The sequence below is a fragment of the Ceratotherium simum genome, chromosome 5 (genome assembly GCF_057802395.1).
Source record: "Ceratotherium simum simum isolate JZ-2026a chromosome 5, ASM5780239v1, whole genome shotgun sequence".
NCBI lineage: Eukaryota > Metazoa > Chordata > Mammalia > Perissodactyla > Rhinocerotidae > Ceratotherium > Ceratotherium simum.
Genome location: NC_141904.1, coordinates 81,959,804 through 81,967,162, shown reverse-complemented (window position 1 = coordinate 81,967,162; position 7,359 = coordinate 81,959,804). Strand labels below are relative to the sequence as shown.

The 7,359-nt window shown below is 56.2% G+C and overlaps 1 pseudogene; it reads left to right on the top strand.

The window, feature by feature from the left end:
• Positions 1-4,950: 4,950 nt before the first annotated feature.
• On the top strand, positions 4,951-6,889 carry LOC147917109 (MAP/microtubule affinity-regulating kinase 4 pseudogene; annotated as a pseudogene).
• Positions 6,890-7,359: the final 470 nt, after the last annotated feature.

Below are 7,359 nucleotides of genomic sequence, written 5' to 3'. Positions count from 1 at the left end.
CAGATGAATTCAGTGATGCTGACTGTTCTCTCTGTTTTGGGGCGGCGGGGGTAGTAGAGCGTGCTCTGGCAGTGTTGGGGCCCTGAAGGTGCACTTGGGGTAACCTCCCTACGGCTTCTGGCAGACAGTGGGTGCAGCACAGGGGACACGGGCTTTGGGATCAGAGATCTTGGCTGAGTGATCATCGGCCAACTCAACCTCTGTTTCCTCCTGGAGAAATGGGGGTCAGAGCACCTCCCTGGAAGATGTGAGGAGGTTGAGGGGGAGGAAGCAGCCACAGGGCCCTCGGGCTTCGCAGGTCGCTTCCCTTGCTGAACCCAGGCTCCCTCTTCCGGAAAGCACGGGCCAGCACTCCGCATCCCAGCTTTCCCAGGTGCCTGTCCCTCTGCGTGTTGATGGTCGGCCTCTCAGACTGAGCTCACGGTCGCGGGAGCCTGGTGTCCTCTGCGCTGGGCCCTGGCTTGGCTCAACCGCCAGAGGCGCCCAGCACGGCCGAATGAATGACCTCGGGGGTGCTGGGAGGTTCCACATTACTGCTGGAGAGTTTGAAACCACAGGGTAGAACGTGGAGGCCAGAAGACCGCGTAGTCAAGGGGTGCCCCCCCAGGCTCGCGCGTGTTGAGGCTTTCCCTACGCGGGCATGTGCCCCATGCCTCTTCCCCACCTACCGTGGCTGGGGCACACGGCCCCCCCCCCCATGCTCCCTGTGTCCCAGGGCGCCCGTCCGATCTCACTGATACCAGCTCAAGACAAGGTTGACATGAGGGAAGCCATGTCGTAGAAAAGAAAAACTCTACTGTAACTTTGAAGGACCTCTGACAAACTAACCCAGCTGGACATGCACCCTCCAGGGGATCTAACTGCTCTGTAGATTTTACGATCCCTTCTTGTGCATGTACCTCCCAGCTGTGATAAGATGATAACTTTGTCTTTTTGAGTTCCTTAGGAATGTGATGACCCCCAAACGGAGAATCTATGCTGATAGCCATCATCAGTGAAAACTGAAAGATCTGGCGTGGCACTCCCAGTCTGTAACACTAGAAGGTCAACGGTCCTAACCCCCTCCCCAACAACCCAATGGTCTATATAACTGCTGTAAGACTTTGGGCCCTTTAAGATGGTTCTTTTGGACGTGAGTCGGCCATCTTCTCTCTTGCTAGCAAGCTGTAATAAAAAAGTCCATTTTCTCCTACCACCTTGCTTCTTGACCATTGGCACGTCTTGCGGCGAGCAGAAGGCCCCACGATGGGTGGTAACAATTTGGCACCCCAGATGGGACATTAAGTCCTGCTCGTGGCCAGCCGACCTCGGACGGGCGGGCTGTTGGGTAAGTCCCTAGCGGCCGCCGAGGCTCTCTTTGTCTTGGGGGATCTGTGCTACCCGCTCTCCCGAGCCGACGCCGGCTGTCTCCTAACGCTGATGTGGTAGGAAGAGAAATGGCTACATCTGGTGGGTCGATGGGCTCCCATCTGGAGTAGGGTGAGTCACCTCGGGGGTCCACGACCGAAAACTTCCCTTCCCCTCCATCTGGTGTCTCCTCTTTGAGAAGGGGGACCATCTGGTAAATAGGGTGCCCTGCCAGAGTGGGAAGAAGAATGGGACTTCACCCAGAATCTAGGAACCAGTGTCTAGTTTGTCTGTGTCTGTCTGTGTCTGTAAAGAGCTCCAAGATCAGACGTCTTTTGCATTTGGGTGAGTGACCTTGTTAAAATGCACCTGTGCCTAAAATTGTCTAATATCTTGCCAGGATTGTGGGTTAGAGCCCCCACTGGTGAGATTTGGTTGCTGGGTTCAAGTCCCAAGGCTAGGATTGTGGGAGACGATGTAAAGGTGACAGCCGCTGGGGCACTCAAAAGGATCGGGTTCGAGTCCCGAACTCTGGGGTAGGGTTCCAGGGTACCCTGGGTTAGAGTCCCAGAGATTGGATTTCTATATCTGTTCGTGTTTGTCTATGTTTGACTGTGTTATTTGTTAAAATTGGCTGCTTGGGGACTGAGTTTCTCGGTGACTGTAACAAACTGCCTTTTAGACTAATCTTAGGAGGGTCTTGTGACCCTGAAGAAAAGAGGCACTGTTCCCTCTGGTCCTTCGGGACGTTCCCAGGTGACTGGGGACTTTACAGAGGTGTCGGGGTGTCTGCCCATGATGTGCAGGGGCCTCATAGGGACCCCTGCTGAAGAACATATCTTACTGGGCCCTCATTGTTCGTGGTGAGGCAGTCGGCAGTGGCAGCTCGTCCGGGGCTTAAATGAGCTGCACTGTGTGGGTGCCAGGACACTTAAGGGAAAGAGCCAACCCCTTGATGATTCTTGGGGGAGCTGCTCGCCCTGGCTCACTATCAGACCTTGTTTGTTATGGCCACCTTGATAAAAGCCCCCCGAAAAGGGAGATAACTGTAAACAGCTGGCAAGGTAACCCGGGGTAATTTAAAATTACAGTGGCCATTTTGGGCTCTTTTTGAGCCGCAGGAGGAAGCAGCAGCCTGTCGCCTTGTAGCCCTTTGCAGGTGCAGTTGGGGGGAGACGTGGGGCGCAGGGTTTCCTCTGGCTCCTCCAGGAAGCCCTCCAGTACTGAGGCGAGTTGGAAGAGCATCCAGCCCGGCTGCCTTCTGCTGGCTCACGGACTCAGCCTGTAGGACGGAGGCAGTTCACGGGCTGGGAGCTGGACGGGGGAGGCGACAGGACCTGAGGGAAACTGGAGAATCGGGCTCTGAGGTCAAAAGAAACATTTACCATGTGGAAGCTTTACCACAGGAGTGGGTTTAATTCAGCCGGCACCCGCCCCGCGCCCCTCCCCCCCCAGTTTGCAACTCTGCACCCCATTCGTTTGGCCTTCTCTGACCCTGTCACTGCAGTTCTGTGCCCTAGTCAAGAGTGTTTTTCCGGAGACACCCCACTTGTGGGCCCTGTTCATCCACACACCCCGAGACCACCTCTCTCGCCTCCTTCCTTCTGCCGGGGGTCTTAGACCCATAGGCCTGGGTCGTGTGTTCTCACCTGGGGGCTGTATTTGGTGTTTTTTCTGGCAGTTAGAGGGTGGGGCAGAGGTGCCAGCAGCCTACAGTGCCCAGGATGGTCTCACTGGGAAGGACCGTCCTGCGCGAGTGCCCCAGGGACGAGCACGGGTTGACAACCGTGTGTCCCAGATGAGGCCTGGGGGTTCACCTAGCAGACAGGTGATGACTACTGGTGACTCTTCTGTGAGCCAGGCGCCGTTCCAGGCCCTGGGGCCCGTGACCGTGAGCAAGCAGGTGAGGCCCTGCTGTCGTGGAGCTTGACTGTGGGAGTGAAGATGAAATGAGCGGCTGCGTTTTGCGTGGTGCTAAGTCTGTGAGGACGTGAATAGCATGCTGGGATAACGGCTGTAGGAGATGGACTGTGTGTTTGGATAGGGTGGGCGGGAGAAGCTTCTTTGGAGCTGAACTGGGGCCTGAGCAGGGAGCGGCGACAGGGAACAGCAAGTGCAGAGGCCCCGAGGAGGGCTGAGCTCCTTGGAAGAGCACAAATAAGGCGTGACTGGTGAGGGGAGGGGGGTCAGGAGGTGAGGTTAGAGAGGATGGCGGGGGCGGGACTGTGTGAGACCCGCGGGCTGTCGTCAGGAGACAGGAAGGGGTTGCCGGGGTCAGGAGTGGGCGGCGTTAGCTGGGACTGGTTCTCTGGGCCCTGCTCTTCCCTCGGCACCTTTGGTTCCCGCGGGCCTGGGGGGCCTTGCTCAGCTCCCCTCACCAGGCCGCAGGGGGGTGGGGGAAGTGTGTGTTGACTCGAGTTGGCCTGGTTCCCCGGGCTGTTTTCTCCCTGCTCCCCTTGTGGGTCCCCTCTCTGCCTGGGTCCCTGCAGCCCCTGCCTCTGCCCAGGGGGGCTGGACCCTGCAGGTGGGTGGAGGGTGGGCTGCGTCTCCGCTGCCGCCATCCACCCCGCTCTTTGCACAGCTCTCACTCCTCCTTCCTTCACTGTGGCTTTTGGGCCTGTCCCTCCCGAGTCCTTGGGCTCCCCCCTCCCCTGCCCAGCTCCTGCTCCTGAGGGCGCTGTGAAGAGTGGGGACCGGCTCCCTCCAAAGCGGTGCCTCCCGGAGCGCCGGACGCCTCTCTGTGTCAGCGGGCCTTGTGCGGGACATTGGGAGTGGGAAGGGTTGACCCTTTCAGAATTCACCATCAGTCCCTTAGAGTTCCTCAAAATGAAAGTTTATTTCTGGTGCCAATATGTTGTTTACGTTTTTTCTTTTTAAAGAAAATGTGGTAAAATACGCCTATGAAATTGACCACCTACACCATTTTTAAGCGTGTACAGTTCAGTGGCATCCAGTCCATTCCCGTTGTTGTAGCCGTCACCACCACCTGTCTCCAGAGCTTTTCCATCTTTCTGACCTGAAGCTCTGTCCCCAGGAGACACCAGCTCCCCTCGCCCTGGCCCCGCCCCCTTCCTTTCCCTGACAGCTTCTCCTGTCTGCCTGTCTCCTGAGAGAGCAGGCAGGTGGGCTGGAAGCTCTGCAGGCCACAGTGTCCCCACGGACTTGAGTAACGCTGTTTTGATTCGTGTTGCTTCTTATGGTTACCTCACATGTTCGGCAAATGATCTGGGCATTCTGTTGACACTAGTGATGTCAGGTTTCCTTTTTTTTTTTTTTTTTTTGTGAGCCAGATGAGCCCTGAGCTAACATCTGTGCTAACCCTCCTCTTTTTGCTGAGGAAGACTGGCTCTGAGCTAACATCTATTGCCAATCCTCCTCCTTTTTTTTTCCCCCCAAAACCCCAGTAAATAGTCGTATGTCATAGTCGCACATCCTTCTAGTTGCTGTATGTGGGACGTGGCCTCAGCATGGCCACTATTTATTAGCACAGTAAGCATAGGTGGCGTTGTTAGTATCATTAGTTAGTATTAGTTAGCATACTATAGTTTTGTTTGTTAGCATAGTTAGCATAGTTAGCATTGTCAGTGTAGCTAGCAGATGACCATGCTTCCGGACCGTATGCCACCGCTGCTGTTGACGTGTCGCCCCATGTTAACAACTATGAGTTCATTGAGACGGTGGGTGAGGGGGCTTCGCAAGGTGTGGTTAGCCCGCCACATCCCGACCTGGACGGAGGTGGCCATTAAAGTCATTGAAAAGAAGCAACAGACCCCCTCCAGAATCAAGAAACTTGGCCGTGAAGTGCAGATTATGAAGGCTGTGAATCATCCGAATATTGTTCAGTTGTTGGAGGTGATCGACACCGAAGAGTTGTTACTCCTCGTTATGGAGTATGTTCCTGGAGCAAACATGTATGGTTATATAGAAACCCACCGCCACGGCTGCCTGACAGAGGAAGAGGCCCGAGTGATGTTCCGACAGTTGGTTTCTGCCCGAGTGATGTTCCGGCAGTTGGTTTCTGCCCGAGTGATGTTCCGGCAGTTGGTTTCTGCCCGAGTGATGTTCCGGCAGTTGGTTTCTGCCGTCCACTACTGCCATGGGAAAGGCATTGTCCACCGGGACATGAAGCCGGAGAACATTCTTCCGGATGAGGAGCTGAACATAAAACTGGCAGACTTCGTTCTGAGCACTGTGTTTCTGGGCCGCAAGCTGGGGTCCATCTGCGGTACCGTGTCTTACGCTGCCCCGGAGATCTTGCTGCGCCGGAAGTACCACGGCCCCCCAGTCGACGTCTGGAGCCTCGGTGTCGTGCTCTATGTTATGCTCACAGGTTGCCTGCCTTTCCCAGGAGAGGACGTCGCAACACTGAGGCAGCAGGTACTCAGAGGGCGAATCCGGTTCCCTTATCTAGCCTTAACACCTGACTGTGTTCAACTGTTGCACAAAATGATGACCATCACCCCCAGCCAGAGAATAACTTGAGAAGATCTCATGAACGGCCCGTGGGTCAACACGGGCCAGGAGGACCTCAGGCCTTACGGGGAGCTTCCCGGTGATTACAGGGACCCCTGGGTGATAGAGGAAATGATGAACATGGGCTTTAAGTGGGGCAAGATCCGACATTCATTAAAAAGAAGGCAGTTTGATGAGGTAATGGCCACGTACCTAATATTAAAGTCACAGAAACCCGAGGGAGAGTTCATCACTGTAAGGTCCTGCCTCCCACCTGTCCCCAACACCCAGCGTTCTCTCCAAATCCTGGAGGTGCAGCCAGAGGTCTCTGCGCCCACCGGAACCGGCAGTCAGAGTGCGCCGGTGCTGCCCACCTGGTTCCGCAGGGCAGATGAGCGGCCTGAAGAGAAGCAGGAGTCAGGGCTGAAGGCCACAGAGCCTGCCAGTCCCCTCCCCAGCCTGGAGTCGAGGACCGCCACCCCCAGCCCAGCACCCCAGCGTGGCCCTGGGGCCTTCCCCTCCACCCACTGCACCGGCAACCGTAGTGGAGCCCCGGGGAATACCAAGTGCCCCCACGGTGGGTGCGGCAGTGGAGACTGCGCCGACGCTGGGCAGCCTGATGGGGCGACCCCAGCTTCTCCCTCTGGCCCCAGCCAGGACCAACAGGGGGCCGCTGGGAGACTCCTAGACTTTATAAGTGGGTTCTGTTTTTGCCTGCCCAGCGAGAAGCATGGCAAACGCAACAGAGTGAGGCCACCATGATGTCGGGCAGGGTTCAGATCACAGACTGTGGGGAGGTCAAGCCGAAGTCCTGCAGTTGCAATGGAGAGCAAGATGCTGAGCTCCAGGGAGGCTGGCAGCGTGGCATGAGAGGTTGGCCAGAGGCTGGAGGCGTTCAGCTGTGAGTGGGAGCAGGGCAAGCAGTCCAGGCCGTCTGTGCACGGACGTGCGGGAGAGAGGGTTTGGTCCGCTGGACGACGGAGGGGTGAAAACTGCTGCGGCGTTCTCTTCCCGGGCTTCAAATCGCAACAGTATCTGGCACCTCTGTGGCCTTCAGAAGCATCGTATCCAGAACGCTTGGTGAACTTAGAGGACAGCCTGGAGGCGCCTGGGGACACGAGGAGAGGCCTCCCTAGCTACAGCTCTGCCAGACCGGACTCTTTCTTCCGGGGCACTTCTTCCTCCCCTGTCCTCTCCGCCTCTTCTGCCATGTGTGTGGGGAAGAGGGACGGTTCTTGTAAACTACTTGGTTTTCCAAGTGTTACAATAGATTTGAAACTCCAGAAAGATGTGTCACAGAGACGCTGTTTTGCATCCTCCCTGCACAGGATGGGGCTGTGCATGCTGCAGTGTGAGAAGTGGGCAGTGATGTAGTACTTGGAGTTAGTCAGAACGACTAAATGGGAAAGTGACTTAGAATTACGATGGTAACTCTCAAGAGCAACGAACGTGGTTCTGAAGGGAAGAGGCTGTGAGCCATATTGCAGGGCAGAAAGGCAGAAACTGGGCACTGACGTTACCTAACATCCTCAGAAGGACCAAGGGAAACTTCTGATCCTG